The sequence below is a fragment of the Triticum urartu genome, chromosome 7 (genome assembly GCF_003073215.2).
Source record: "Triticum urartu cultivar G1812 chromosome 7, Tu2.1, whole genome shotgun sequence".
NCBI lineage: Eukaryota > Viridiplantae > Streptophyta > Magnoliopsida > Poales > Poaceae > Triticum > Triticum urartu.
This window is the reverse complement of record NC_053028.1, coordinates 660,273,698-660,289,765: the sequence shown is the minus strand read 5'-3', so window position 1 is coordinate 660,289,765 and position 16,068 is coordinate 660,273,698. Positions and strand designations below refer to the sequence as shown.

The following is a 16,068-nucleotide window of genomic DNA, read 5'->3' as shown; positions in this document are numbered from 1 at the left end:
GGCCTGGGTCAGGGCCCCTGGTTCGACTGGGCCCAGGGCCGGCCCTGTACAAAATGGTGGAGAATGGTTGAATTGTTGGGATATGTGAATAATTATTCCAACTATATTTGAAAATCCAGCAAATAATGTGGAAAGAAGATAAGAAAAAAAACAAATGGCAAAAACCAAATGTGACCATGGAAAGAAAAACCTGCAAATGACGAGATATAGGGAGACAAAAAAAGAGATTGCGGTGAGCGTGGATCGAACACGCGACCTTCAGATCTTCAGTCTGACGCTCTCCCAACTGAGCTATCACCGCTTCATGTTTATTTTGTTAGTCCTTGTTTTTTAGTTTAGGATTCGGACTCACTTCATATTTGCCTTTATACTTGCATTAACGCTCTTCAAAAAAATTTGTTTAGTTTATTTTGCGGGGAGCTCTTCAAATTTTGTTGCTCATGCAGACCCCATAATCTCCACATAGCAGCGACCAGTCAATGTACGTCAGTATTACGCATCCCTGGAATCTTAGCATAGACTTCTCGAGATATATTTATTGAGAAAGTCTTATATTCAGCCGACTGATTTTAGCGTTGCAATCAGCCGCTCGCTCCTCCGTCCGATCAGGGCTCCTGCGCGTCCAGTGATACAGCGGCGGCATGCAAACTTTCTGTCGATGTTTGTTGTCCCACTAGTACTAGTATACGGTCTGTGTGTTTAACTTCAGCACCATAGTCCCTAAAAAAAAAATTCTTCAGCATCGTAGTACTTACTAGCAATGAGTCACTTTGCTAGCTAATCAAAATGAGGATTTATAAGTTTAAAAAGTGGATTTATATTACATGAAAAATCAAAATGACCTGGTTGATATCCTGCAAATGCCGGCTAGGCATCGTTGATGCATTTGGGATGTGTGCCTTTGCAAGCTAGAATTTTGTTGTTGCCCATCCTGGCGACACTGCAAGCCGGATTTACAACGCTGCAAGACCGACTACCACCGTTATTGCCTGCCGTTGTTTCTATTTATTTATTTTTGACAAAGCCGGGCTGTTGTGTTGCAAAGACGAGCGGCCGTGAAAGGTCGGCGACCCAATGCTAAAAAGTCGGCAATCACTACAAGGCCAGACAATGTTGTTGCAAAGCTCATGCGATGCAATGTCCGCGGCTCAAATTTTTATTGATGCAAAACGGATTAGCATGATGCAAAACCTCGCGACGTTGCACGGCTGGCAATCACAATCTTTTAAATGATGCTAGACAACTATTGTTGCAAAACCGCCTGACACTGCAAGGTCGGTGATCACCACAAGGCCGAACATCATTGTTGCAAAAGCATGCGACGTTGTGAGATCGACAGTGACATTTTGGCATTGCTGCAAAACGGACCATTGTGTTGCAAAGCCAACCAATGTTCCACGGTTGGCAACCGTCATTTTTTAATTTGATGCCAGACAACCATAGTTGCAAAGCCGCACGACGCTGCAAGGTCAGCAATCACCACAAGGCCAACCATCATTGTTGCAAAAGCGCGCGCTACAAGGTCGGTGACCGCTACAAGGCCGAACATCATTGTTGCAAAAGAGTGTGATGCTACAAGGTCGACGATCACTACCAGACCAAACATCCATGTTGCAAAGCACTCGACGCTGCGAGATCGGCGTCAGCATTTTTGTATTGCTGCAATACGGACCATCGTGCCATGAAGCCAACCGATGTTGCAAGGTAGGTGACCGCTATATTTTTTCATTGATGCCAAGCCGTTGTTGCGAAGCCGTGTGACGATGCGATTTCCGCGACCACTAATTTTTATTGTTGCAAAATGGATCACCGTGTTGCAAAGCCACATGCTGCTGCAATGTCGTTCACCCAATGCTGCAAGGTCCATGATTGTTATTTTCAACTATAGCCTACTCAGACCGCCATGTTGCGACACCAGTGCTCGTAGGTTGTTTCGGCAAAGAATCATTTCCAGAAAAACATGTACTACTATTGTACTTCTAGGCGAGTGTTTCAAAGTACTTTCATTATTGTTGTGTATTTGCCTCGTTGATGGTTACATTGCATATGCTACAACCATTTTTTGAACATTTTATTTACAATGAATTTGAATTATTTGTTGAAAACACTTGGGTTTAGCCGATGGAGCGCACGTGAACATCCGCCGCTTCGTCCATGCGACATGTGTCCTGTATGTCTGAAGTGGTGGCTACTTGCTTTTCTGCAGCATGGTCTTTGTTGCAAAAAAAACCTGTAACAAGACATCGGCTGCAAATAAAATAAATTACAACAAGAACTCTGTTTCACAAAAAACTGGAACAAAACCTCTGTTGTAAAAAAAACTGTAACAAGATCTTGGTGCAATAAATAAATAAAATTGACATGTGTTGCAAAATTTTCCGCAACATGACCCATGCTGCAGAAATTTCATGCAACACAGCCTATGTTGCAATGATAATGCTTGTGACGATGTATACACAGGTAAAATGTAGCAGACTTACCCTAGTTGACTGATGGCCCTGTAGTTGGCAACACGAGAGAATTGGCACCGAGATTTACAAGGCACCTGTGATTAGAAAGGGCAAATCATAGTGGGCTCCACCCACGTGATGAAAGAAGCTGCCCATCATTTTTTTTAGACGTACGATGTGGGTAATCAACGGCAGTCGAACCGGCTGATCCATGCGGGAAATCAGCCGGCTGACGCACGTACTTGACAATGTCTTCTTTTACATGGAAGAAGAAATCTATGATCCGTGGAACAATCGCAAGAACACACGCGGTTTAGGCAGTACATACTACGGAATGGTCCCGTTGCCTCATTAGCAAATTGTTTAATTAACCTTCAAATTTCCTTTTGGAGGAAATTAAAGGCTTTGCAGCATTAACCACCAAGAACTAGCCCGAGAATCACCCGCAAGAAAGAACAAAGAACTAGCCCGAGAATGACGCTCTCCAACCCACTCTCGCCCCTCTTTGCACGGTATATCAGTCCTCGAGCCGTCGCCGGCGTCATGATGCTCTGCTCTAACAGGTACGTCTGATTAGGGTTCTGTTATTCTCGTTTGCGTCAATGGTGGCCACACCGAAGGGCCTTGACGACGGCGGCCGAAACAACACGATGCAGCTACGACCTCTCATCCATGGCCTCAGGCCTTGTTCGGTTGCATGTGGATCCAAAGAGATTGAAGGGGTTTGAAGGGGATTTAAACCTCTTATAAGTCAAAATACATCACAATCCTTGCCAATCCCCTCCAATCCTCTTGGGAGGAGGATTAACCGAACAAGCCGTGAAAGGAGCTCGTCGCCCGCTGGTTTGTCGGACGGCTCGTGTATGGCGGATCCACGCCACATTGTTGGCTCGGCAAACAGCACGTTCACGGGCCGTGCATGGTGAACAAGAGATGCATGCCAGCATACAATATGCATGTAAATAGTCATGTTCTAGTTTGCTTGATCAATTCCAGTACTTCCATGCATGCCTACTCACGGCATCTTGGTGCGCGGCGGCATGATCGTGGAGTCCGGCCAGTCAGCAATCATGGCGTACGGTGGCCATTGGCGAGCAGTCTCTCTCGCCGTGACGACGTACGGCAACGTGTGAGTGCACCGGCAAGGAGCAGTTCGATACGTCTTGGCGCCTGGCTGGCTGCCGTCTACGAGCAGTTGGTTGGGCCGTCCGCGATTGACATCATGGCGTGCCGCTATGAACGTTGATTCCGCTCGGCCGGCAATGAGACATGCATCTGCCATGGACGAGCCGTCCGGTGACGCCGAGCTCCTTAGGCGAGGCCATGGACGAGAGGTCTTCGTTGTGTCATGTTGTTCGGCCATGCCATCAAGGCCCTTCGGTGCGGCCGCCAATGACGCAAGCGAGAACAACAGAATCCTAATGAGACGTACCTAGCAACTAGCATGATGAAGTACTAAGTCGTTTTGGAATCGGGAATGAGTGATTGGAATTAAGAATTGATGGCAAGAGGGAAGCGGATGCTTTGAGATTGTCGCCGCCACGTGTCACACATCTAGATGGGTCTTGTGGAGAGATGATTTGCAATATAATGATAATGTATTGATAAGGTGCTGGTGCAAGTATATATATATTATAAGGGAAGGCCTCTACCTCAACTATACAAGACTAGGAGGTGGGTCACAACTCCAATATACGTGCAATACAAAATATATACTTAACACCCCGCGCAGTCGAAGCGTCACTGGAGACACAGAGACTGAACCGAAACTCCTCGAAGACGGGAGTAGGCAATCCCTTAGTCATCACATCAGCAAACTGTTGCGTCGTCGGCACGTGGAGAACCCGAACACGGCCAAGGGCAACCTGCTCGTGCATGAAGTGAATATCGAGCTCAATATGCTTCGTCCGTTGATGGTGCACCAGGTTGGCGGAGAGGTAGACCGCGCTGACGTTATCGCAGTAGACAAGAGTGGCCTTATGAACATCACAAAGCAACTCTTGGAGCAGCTGACGTATCCAAGAGCACTCGGCCACAGCATTAGCCACGGCGTGATACTCTGCCTCGACGCTGGAGCGGGAGACCGTGGGCTGCCGCTTCGATGACCAAGATATCAACGAGGGCCCAAGGTAGACGCAGTAGCCTGACGTAGAGCGTCGCTTGTCGGGGCAGCCAGCCCAGTCAGCATCCGAGTAGGCCACGAGGTCGGTGGAGGCGGAGGCCGTTAGGGTGAGTCCCAAGGACATGGTGCCGCGTATGTAACGGAGAATACGCTTCAGTAGAGTCCAGTGAGAGTCTCGCGGGGCGTGCATACGGAGGCATGCTACGTCTTGAGCTTGCGTTGGTTTTCCCCGAAGAGGAAGAGATGATGCAACAGAGTAGCGTAAGTATTTCCCTCAGTTTTTTAGAACCAAGGTATCAATCCAGTAGGAGCCCACGCTCAAGCCCCTCGTACCTGCACAAAGCGATAGCTACTCGCAACCAACGTGATTAGGGGTTGTCAATCCCTTCACGGTCACTTACAAGAGTGAGATCTGATAGATATAATATTTTTGGTATTTCTGGTATAAAGATGCAAAGTAAAAAGTAAAGACAAAGTAAAAAAGCAAAGCAAGATTAAAGTGATGGAGATTGATATGATGATAATAGACCCCGGGGCCATAGGTTTCACTAGTGGCTTCTCTCAAGAGCATAAGTATTCTACGGTGGGTGAACAAATTACTGTTGAGAAATTGACAGAATTGAGCATAGTTATGAGAATATCTAGGCATGATCAAGTATATAGGCATCACGTCCGTGACAAGTAGATCGAAACGATTCTACATCTACTACTATTACTCCACTCATCGACCGCTATCCAGCATGCATCTAGAGTATTAAGTTAAAAACAGAGTAACGCCTTAAGCAAGATGACATGATGTAGAGAGATAAACTCATGCAATATGAAATAAACCCCATCTTGTTATCCTCGCTGGCAACGATACAATACGTGCCTTGCTGCCCCTTCTGTCACTGGATAAGGACACCGCAAGATCGAACCCAAAGCTAAGCACTTCTCCCATGGCAAGAACTACCAATCTAGTTGGCCAAACCAAACGGATAATTCGAAGAGACTTGCAAAGATAACCAATCATACATAAAAGAATTCAAAGAAGATTCAAATATTATTCATAGATAGACTTGATCATAAACCCACAATTCATCGATCTCAACAAACACACCGCAAAAAGAAGATTACATCGAATAGATCTCCACAAGAGAGGGGGAGAACTTTGTATTGAGATTTAAAGAGAGAGAAGAAGCCATCTAGCTACTAACTATGGATCCGAAGGTCTGAGGTAAACTACTCACACTTCATTGGAGGGGCTAGGATGATGTAGAAGCCCTCCGTGATGACGGCCCTCTTCCGGCGGAGCTCCGTAACAGGCCTCAAGATGGGATCTCGTGGATATAGAAAGTTGCGGTGGTGGAATTAGGTTTTTGGCTCCTGTTCTGATCGTTTGGGGGTACGTGTGTATATATAGGAGGAAGAAGTACGCCAGAGGAGCAATGAGGGGCCCACGAGGCAGGGGGCGCTCCCCCACCCTCGTGACCGCTTCTTTTGTTCCTTGGAGCAGGGTCCAAGTCTCCTGGATCACGTTCGGTGAGAAAATCACGTTCCCGAAGATTTTATTCTGTTTGGATTCCGTTTGATATTCCGTTTCTTTGAAACACTGAAATAGGCACAAAAAAACAGCAATTCTGGGCTGGGCCTCCGGTTAATAGGTTAGTCCCAAAAATAATATAAAAGTAGAAAATAAAGCCCAATATAGTCCAAAACAATAGATAATATAGCATGGAGCAATCAAAAATTATAGATACGTTGGAGACGTATCAAGGCACACCTGCTGAACAGCGTACTGCAGGTCGGGACGAGTCAGCGTCAAGTACTTTAAAGCACCGGCGATAGAGTGATAAAACGCTCCATCGGACGTGAGAGACCCCTCCAGAGCAGAGACCTTCGCCTTCGTGTCGACGGGAGTGGGCGCCGGCTTGCAATTAAGCATACTGGCACGCTCAAGGTGCTCGTGGGCGTACTTCTGCCGATGCAGAAAGAAGCCGTCAGCCCGGCGGATCACCTCGATGCCGAGAAAGTAGTGCAGGGGACCCAAGTCCTCGAGGGAGAACTCATCACGAAGACGAGCAGTGAGCCGCTGAAGGAGATCGGGGGCGGACGCCATGAGGATGATGTCATCGACGTAGAGCACCATGTTGGGGAACGTAGTAATTTCAAAAAAATTCCTACGCACACGCAAGATCATGGTGATGCATAGCAACGAGAGGGGAGAGTGTGATCTACGTACCCTTGTAGATCGACAACGGAAGCATTAACTTGGTTGATGTAGTCGTACGTCTTCACGGCCCGACCGATCAAGCACCGAAACTACGGCACCTCCGAGTTCTAGCACACGTTCAGCTCGATGACGATCCCCGGACTCCGATCCAGCAAAGTGTCGGGGAAGAGTTCCGTCAGCACGACGTCGTGGTGACGATCTCGATGTACTACTGTCGCAGGGCTTCGCCTAAGCACCGCTACAATATTATCGAGGACTATGGTGGAAGGGGGCACCGCACACGGCTAAGAATATGATCACGTGGATCAACTTGTGTCCTTAGGGGTGCCCCTTGCCTCCGTATATAAAGGTTCAAAGGGGGGGGGCGGCCGGCCAAGAGGAGGCGCGCCAGGAGGAGTCCTACTCCCTCCGGGAGTAGGACCCCCCCTTTCCTAGTTGGAATAGGATTCGCGGAGGGGGGGAAAGAGGAGAGAGAGGAGGAAGGGGGGCCGGCCCCTCTCCTTGTCCTATTCGGACCAAGGGGGGAGGGGCGCGCGGCCCATCTCTGGCCACCTCTCCTCTCTTCCACTAAGGCCCACTAAGGCCCATATACCTCCCGGGGGGGTTCCGGTAACCTCCCGGTAATCCGGTAAAATCCTGATTTCACCCGGAACACTTCCGATATCCAAACATAGGCTTCCAATATATCAATCTTTATGTCTCGACCATTTCGAGACTTCTCGTCATGTCCGTGATCACACATGGGACTCCGAACAACCTTCGGTACATCAAAACGCATAAACTCATAATATAACTATCATCGAAACCTTAAGCGTGCGGACCCTACGGGTTCGAGAACAATGTAGACATGACCGAGACACGTCTCCGGTCAATAACCAATAGCGGGACCTGGATGCCCATATTGGTTCCTACATATTCTACGAAGATCTTTTATCGGTCAGACCGCATAACAACATACGTTGTTCCCTTTGTCATCGGTATGTTACTTGCCCGAGATTCGATCGTCGGTATCCTATACCTAGTTCAATCTCGTTACCGGCAAATCTCTTTACTCGTTCTGTAATACATCATCCCGCAACTAACTCATTAGTTGCAATGCTTGCAAGGCTTAAGTGATGTGCATTACCGAGAGGGCCCAGAGATACCTCTCCGACAATCAGAGTGACAAATCCTAATCTCGAAATACGCCAAACCAACATGTACCTTTGGAGACACCTGTAGAGCTCCTTTATAATCACCCAGTTACGTTGTGACGTTTGGTAGCACACAAAGTGTTCCTCTGGCAAACGGGAGTTGCATAATCTCATAGTCATAGGAACATGTATAAGTCATGAAGAAAGCAATAGCAACATACTAAACGATCGGGTGCTAAGCTAATGGAATGGGTCATGTCAATCAGATCATTCAACTAATGATGTGATCCCGTTAATCAAATAACAACTCTTTGTCCATGGTTAGGAAACATAACCATCTTTGATTAACGAGCTAGTCAAGTAGAGGCATACTAGTGACACTCTGTTTGTCTATGTATTCACACATGTATTATGTTTCCGGCTAATACAATTCTAGCATGAATAATAAACTTTTATCATGATATAAGGAAATAAATAATAACTTTATTATTGCCTCTCGTGCATATTTCCTTCACTCCAGATATGCAGTGTTAGCTCCCTGATGATACACAAAGAGTGAGGCATCGGAGCGAGTGGACCGAAAGCCCAGGGACTGCAGGAAGGCTGCGATACGCTGGTACCAAGCCCGAGGCGCCTGCTTCAACCCGTAAAGAGAGCGGGAGAGCAAGCCCACAAAACACCTGCTCGGCGAGATGACCATGCAAGAAGGCATTGGAAACGTCCAACTGATGCACAGGCCAGGCGCACGAGACGGCCAGCTGAAGGACGGCGCAGATCGTGCCCGGTTTCACAACCGGGGCGAAGGTGTCGGTGAAGTCCACGCCCGCGCGCTGCTGAAAGCCACGAACCACCCATCGAGCCTTGTAGCGCTCAAGAGAACCGTCCGGGCGAGTCTTGTGGCGAAACACCCACTTGCCAGAGATGATGTTGGCATGGAGGGGGCGCGGAACAAGCTGCCATGTGCGGTTGCACTGTAGGGCATCGAACTCCTCCTGCATCGCAGCCAGCCAATGGGGATCCCGAAGGGCGGCACGAGCGGAGGTGGGGATGGGTGATGGCGTCGATGTCGAGGCAGCGCACGCATACTCGTCAGAGGAGTAGCGCATGCTCGGCTGATGCACCGTCATGATCATCTTGTGCCTTTGATCAATTACATGGCGATTGCATTTCATACAATAAAGCGACAACCATATGGCTCCTGCTAGTTGCCGATAATTCTGTTACAAAACATGATCATCTCATACAATAAAATTTAGCATCATGTCTTGACCATCTCACATCATAACATGCCCTGCAAAAATAAGTTAGATGTCCTCTACTTTGTTGTTGCAAATTTTACGTGGCTGCTACGGGCTGAGCAAGAACCGTTCTTACCTACGCATCAAAAACCACAACGCGGTATAGTGATTGCTTTTTGATCTTCAGAAAGAACCATGTTCATTGAATCCGATTCAACTAAAGTTGTAGAAACTGACACCCACCAGCCACCTGTGTGCGAAGCACGTCGGTAGATTCAGTCTCGCGTAAGCGTACGCGTAATGTCGGTCTGAGCCGCTTCATCCAACAATACCGATGAATCAAGAATCAACTTGTGATGGCAAGAAATATGTATATACCCACGCCCACAACTCCTTTGTGTTCTACTCGTGCATATAACATCTATGCATAGACCTGGCTCGGATGCCACTGTTGGGGAACGCAGTAATTTCAAAAAAAAATCCTACGCACACGCAAGATCTATCTAGGTGATGCATAGCAACGAGAGGGAAGAGTGTTGTCCATGTATCCTCATAGACCGTAAGCGGAAGCGTTATGACAACGCGGTTGATGTAGTCGAACGTCTTCACGATCCAACCGATCCTAGCACCGAAAGTACGGCACCTCCGCGATCTGCACACGTTCAGCTCGGTGACGTCCCACGAACTCTTGATCCAGCTGAGTGTCGAGGCAGAGCTTCGTCAGCACGACGGTGTGATGATGGTGATGATGAAGCTACTGGCGCAGGGCTTCGCCTAAGCACTACGACGATATGACCGAGATGGATTATGGTAGAGGGGGGCATCGCACACGGCTAAAAGCAATCAACTTGTGTGCCCTAGGGTGCCCCTGCCCCCATATATAAAGAAGCAAGGGGTAGGCCGGCCGGCCCTAGGGGCGCGCCAAGGGAGTAGGAATCCTCCTCCTAGTAGGAGTAGGATTCCTCCTTTCCTAGTCCTACTAGGAGAAGGGGAAAGAGGGAAAGGAGAGGAAGAGGAGAAGGAAAGGGGGGGCGCCCCCCTCCCTAGTCCAATTCGGACTCCCTATAGGGAGGGGCGCGGCTGCCCCTTGTGGGCTGCCTCCCCTCTTCCCTATGGCCCGTGTAGGCCCAATCTTTCCTCGGGGGGTTCTGGTAACCCTCCGGCACTTCTGTTTTCTCCGAAATCACCTGGAACACTTCCGGTGTCCGAATATAGTCGTCCAATATATCAATCTTTATGTTTCGACCATTTCGAGACTCCTCATCATGTTCGTGATCATATCCGGGACTCCGAACTACCTTCGGTACATCAAAACACATAAACTCATAATACCGATCGTCACCGAACGTTAAGCATGCGGACCCTATGGGTTCGAGAACTATGTAGAAATGACCGAGACACATCTCCGGTCAATAACCAATAGCGGAACCTGGATGTTCATATTGGCTCCCACATATTCTACGAATATCTTTATTGGTCAAACTGCATAACAACATACGTTGTTCCCTTTGTCATCGGTATGTTACTTGCCCGAGATTCGATCGTCGGTATCTCAATACCTAGTTCAATCTTGTTACTGGCAAGTCTCTTTACTCATTCCATAATGCATCATCCCTCAACTAACTCATCAGTCACATTGCTTGCAAGGCTTATAGTGATGTGTATTACCGAGAGGGCCCAGAGATACCTCTCCGATACTCGGAGTGACAAATCCTAATCTCGATCTATGCCAACTCAAAAAACACCATCAGAGACACCTGTAGAGCATCTTTATAGTCATCTAGTTACGTTGTGACGTTTGATAGCACACTAAGTGTTCCTCCGGTATTCGGGAGTTGCATGATCTCATAGTCATAGGAACATGTATAAGTTATGGAGAAAGCAATAGCAACAAACTAAACGATCATCGTGCTAAGCTAACGGATGGGTCTAGTCAATCACATCATTCTCTAATGATGTGATCCCGTTAATCAAATGACAACTCATGTCTATGGTCAGGAAACATAACCATCATTGATTCAACGAGCTAGTCAAGTAGAAGCATACTAGTGACACTCTGTTTGTCTATGTATTCACACATGTACTAAGTTTCCAGTTAATACAATTCTAGCATGAATAATAAACATTTATCTTGATATAAGGAAATATAAATAACAACTTTATTATTGCCTCTAGGGCATATTTCCTTCAAGAGAGACGTACCTGCATGGTTGAGCAGCGCTATCAAGGTCTAGACTCGCAGATCAGATGAGAACCAGGACAACCAATAGAGGGGGCAACCTCTAGCCGGTTGGAGCGCGACGAAGTTGAACCTGGGATCAAGGCAACGAAGGTTTGACCTCCGTTGTTTGTCCTTCTTCCGCCTGTGCGAGCTCATGGAGCCCAGCTGCTATCGCCGGGGAAGTTGCTTACCCTCTGCATGTCCCTACCTCCCGCGAGAGAGGACGGAGGTGAGGGGGTCGAGGGTAGGATGGAGGCGACGAGTGGGGAGAAGGGGAGGTGGCGGCATGGGAGAGGCATGGAGGGAGCGGGAAGAGACGTGGTAGGGACGCGAGCTCAGGACAAGAAGGGTTTGCAGCTAGGGTTTGACCATGTTCTGTAGCTCGAGCGCGGCACGCCGGGGGAGGGGGCTGAAATCCCTCCCAAACACGGGCATACTCCACCCAGCCAATGAGCACGCGATACGATCCCACCCGTCATTGCCCAGGAAAAACGATCGCGAGGTGAAATCGGGTTTGATAATGAGATGAAGATCTAACAGCCCAAACATGCTAAATGGCTGATCCGATGGCCATGAAAGGTTAGAATGCCATCAAAGCAATCGATCTTGTGTGTGATAGTTAGCTTTGTATCTGGCTGTTTTAGTTTAGCTACTCGTGCTTGATCAAACCAATCAATCCAGCAACAAGCAATAAGCTAGCTTCCCACTTCCCCTGGCACGGGAATCGATTAGAATTGATTTTGTACCATCGCTTTCCCCAAAGGGTGCATCTGTTGGACCAAAAGCTGCTCGTCCGTTGTCATGTCATCTAGCAGCGACTGTATCTATAGTAGTTCTGATAGAACAAGAAAATCAATTATCATCAACATGAAATTACTTGGATAAAATCCATGAAAACATTAAAATCCATGAAAACGTCATAAGTAACAAATTGAATGGTAATCCACATATGAAAAGTAGGCCAATATACTTTGAAATGGACATCACTTTTTTCCCGAGTTCTTTCCGGAGTAAATTAAGGTAAGGTCTTTGGTCACCATTTACCTACCATTTTAGTCTGTTATACATGTACAACCGATTAAGCAGCTCGAATTTGAAAGGAGTTCTTTAAGATGAAATCAACTTAGCAATTCGAATGAATCCATCATTCATTGGTCTCAAGTCGAAGGAACTACGAGCAAAACCTCCCAAATATAGACAAAGCATTAGTCATCTTTTGGAAGGAAATTTACACTTTCAGAAAATCTTTCAGGAGATGACATGTCAAGGCTCAAAATTGACTATGACCAAGACTTCATGAATGACCTAAGAAATATAAGGCACACTTTTTCTCATGTCATCATGATCTTTTGCATACCAAGAATTAGTGTCAAGGAATCAATGAGTGAATCAACCTATCACGAGCAACACCCAATCAAAATATTGGAAGAAAATGTGGGCACCTGCGGCCAGTGGGGCTACCTCAGTGCCTCCTTCATGCTTTTAGGGGATAATTGCCCAGAGAGCATGATGGAGAAGGAAGGGTCTCCATCCAGAGGAGAATGGGAGGAAGGATGGTGTGCCCTCAACCATGACTGCGGCCACCCCGGCCATGAGGTGGCCGAAGAGGGGATCAACGATGAGAGGCATTGATTGATCACGTGGGGCACTATAACCGTAACAATTAACTAGCATTAATTAACAATAGCATATATGAGCGAGTATCCACTGGTGGAGAGGTGGACTCGATGACTATCGAAGAGGACTTGATAGCCAATACTAGAACTAAACCGACCAACCTCCATGGTGATGATGCATCTTGCACCCACGGTAGATCTGGCGGCTGCCACGACAACCTCCATGTACGTGGGTGACGTCGATGTAGGTGTCACAGAGGGGCAGCTTTTCTCCATCTTCTACCAGGTTATGCCACTGCCGTCCCTCCGTATCTACCACGGCGTTGCTGGCAAGTTGCATGGCTATGGCTACTTCAAGTTCCACTAGCAAAAGGACGATGAAATCTAATCTACCAGACACCAAAATATAGCTAAAGTATTAAACCTCTATGAGCATGCATACTAAATATAGCATATCAAACCCAAATGGGCAAGTAAAATTGACCAAGACACTAATCATCCTCCTATGATGGAAATTTACATAGCCATAGCCACACGACCTGCAAGTAACTTTGTGGCAGATGCGGAGGGAAGCCCCAGGAGCGACCTGGAAGAAGATCGAGAAGAGATGCCCCTCCATGACACCTGCCTCTAGGTCACCCATGTATAGGGAGGCCCTCACGCTAGCGGCCTGCAGCTCCACCGCAAGTCTAGGAGGTTGCATCATCATTGAGACCTAGAGCGGCCTACTTGCCATTGCCGCCAATGGTAGCCAACTAGTGGCACTACTAAGGAAAACCCTAGTAGTAGCGCTTGAAATATGCATAGCAATAGCGCTAGGTCCAGCGCTACCACTAAGGCACTACAACTAACTAGTAGCAGTAGCGCTGGAAACGGAGCACTACTGCTACTTACAAGTAGCAGTAGCGCTTGTTCTAAAAAGTGTTGCTGCTAAAATTTTCCTGTATTTTTAAAAATACAGCTTATTTTCATTGTGTGGTTTTATATACAGTACTTTCATCATATGATTTTATGACCATGATTACTTATTATATATAACAGTGGGTGAAATGAACGTGGAGTAGATTCAAGTGGAGGCAACATGTGGTGCATGTCGAAAGTACTACTCTAATCCAAACTTGATCTAGTTTGGATTAGTAGTACTTTTGATGTTCACCACATGTTGGCTTCACTTGAATCTAATCCAGGTTCATTTCACCCACTGTTATATCTAACAAGTAATCATGCTCATATAACAACTTAGCATCATGCATCATCGATCATAATAATAAATAACTCATCATTGGTATCATAATAACAAGTCATACTCATCATCATCGATCATACAACTTCTACTCGATACCACATCATCATCATAGTCATCTAACCAATCCTACTTAGTTGTTCTTAGCACATGATCATGAGTATTATTAACTAGGACCTACTACCTTCTCTTAGGTAAAATAGCATAAAACAAGATAGGCCCTGACTCTCCATTATGGAGAATGGAGATTATCCTATCTTCAATTCTTGCCTTTCGCACAATGTTGCTTCCATGTACCTCCTTACGACTGTCCATACATTTTTTCCATTCTTTGATTTTCATGTCTCCACTTCTTTTAGAAATCCAATATGGACAGGTGAGATTTGCATAATGACCTGGTTGTATGTTCAAAACATCAAGGCAACCATTCTGATACATCAGATGAGGCACACAATCATTCGGGATTTTCTGTTGAAAAACATAGTAATAACTTCATAGTTAGCAATGTAGTTAAGTTTTAAAAGAATTTATGCAAAAGATGCACGGATGTCGTAATTCTAAAAAAATCTTACCATGACATCTCCATGGATGTTACCGTAGTTCAACACGTGCACTAGTGGCACATATTGACCATAATGTGGAGGGGTTTTATAATAGATATTATAATTTTCAAGATAAGTACAAAATGCGGCCAGATAATTTTTCTCCTGATAAGTTAACTCAGAGCCATCAGTGTAGTAGGTTCTGTCTACCATGTTCCGCACATTTTTTGAACAATGAAAATAAGTTGTCAATGGAAATAACCTGTCAACTATTTTGAAATGAACAATATAAATTAGTTAATAACTATGTTTGAGAAACTCACATAGCGGTAGAATTGGAAGCGTATCAACAAGGACCCAAATGTCCATATTGTCTTGGTCGATGTTAGGATCACCAATATCCATGGTGACAAGCATACCCTCATAAAAACCATACATCTTGCAAAGTGCTTCCCAATTTTTGCAACCAAAATGGGTTACGCTCTCAGAATTATACAGATTTACTTCTAAATCCACATCATGATGGGTCCTTAGCTGAATTTTCTTTGTTTCGAAATTTTCATGGTCTTCAAAACCCATCCTCTCCAAGACATGGCGTCTTGCATGGCATGGGATAAGCTACTCAAATTGTAAAAGATGAAAATTACACGCTGAAATAGTTGAAGTCATGCTTAATTACGAAAAAACACACTTGTCGTCATTGCATACCGTTTCAACATCAAAGGTCTCCTCGAGCTTAATGCTGAAGCGCCGATCTTCGTCCAGGTGAGGCCTGTCGCACAGACCTCGGTCGTCGTGGCACCAGCTGCACTCCCCCGGGAGACTTTCGTCGTCCGATGACGACATTTCCTACGTTCATAATTCAAAGATTAAACTTGTAAAATTCAATATATGTACTATAAAAATTAAATTAGATCATTATTATTCATCACGGGTCGACTACCGGTCTGCCGAGTCTATATGGTGGAGACACTCCCTCACTGATTCCTCTCTGACATTTTCGACCGTCGGTGATGGTCGTTACTCCTCCTTTCCCTAGTGCATAACAAAGGTCTAGCACAAGGAAAAGAAGAAGAAACGACCCCCCACGACAACAGTCGGGCTTCTTCGTCCTCTCTCATATATGGCGGATACATTCCCTCACTCATTTTTCGACCTTCAGTGATGGAGCCTCGACAGACTTAAAGTCAACCCGAAATGTCGTTTAATTATTTTTCGAGAAAATCCAGGCCACTCGATAATTCCTACATATTCTAGCACAAGTCATGCCAAAATTCACGGAAAAATCCGG

At 46.3% G+C, this 16,068-nt stretch overlaps 1 non-coding gene across 1 annotated transcript; it reads right to left on the bottom strand.

Annotated features, from left to right (window-relative positions):
- Positions 1-228: 228 nt before the first annotated feature.
- TRNAF-GAA lies at positions 229-301 on the bottom strand. Its single transcript has one exon. It is a non-coding gene; the product is annotated as a tRNA-Phe (tRNA).
- Between the last annotated feature and the right edge of the window lie 15,767 nt (positions 302-16,068).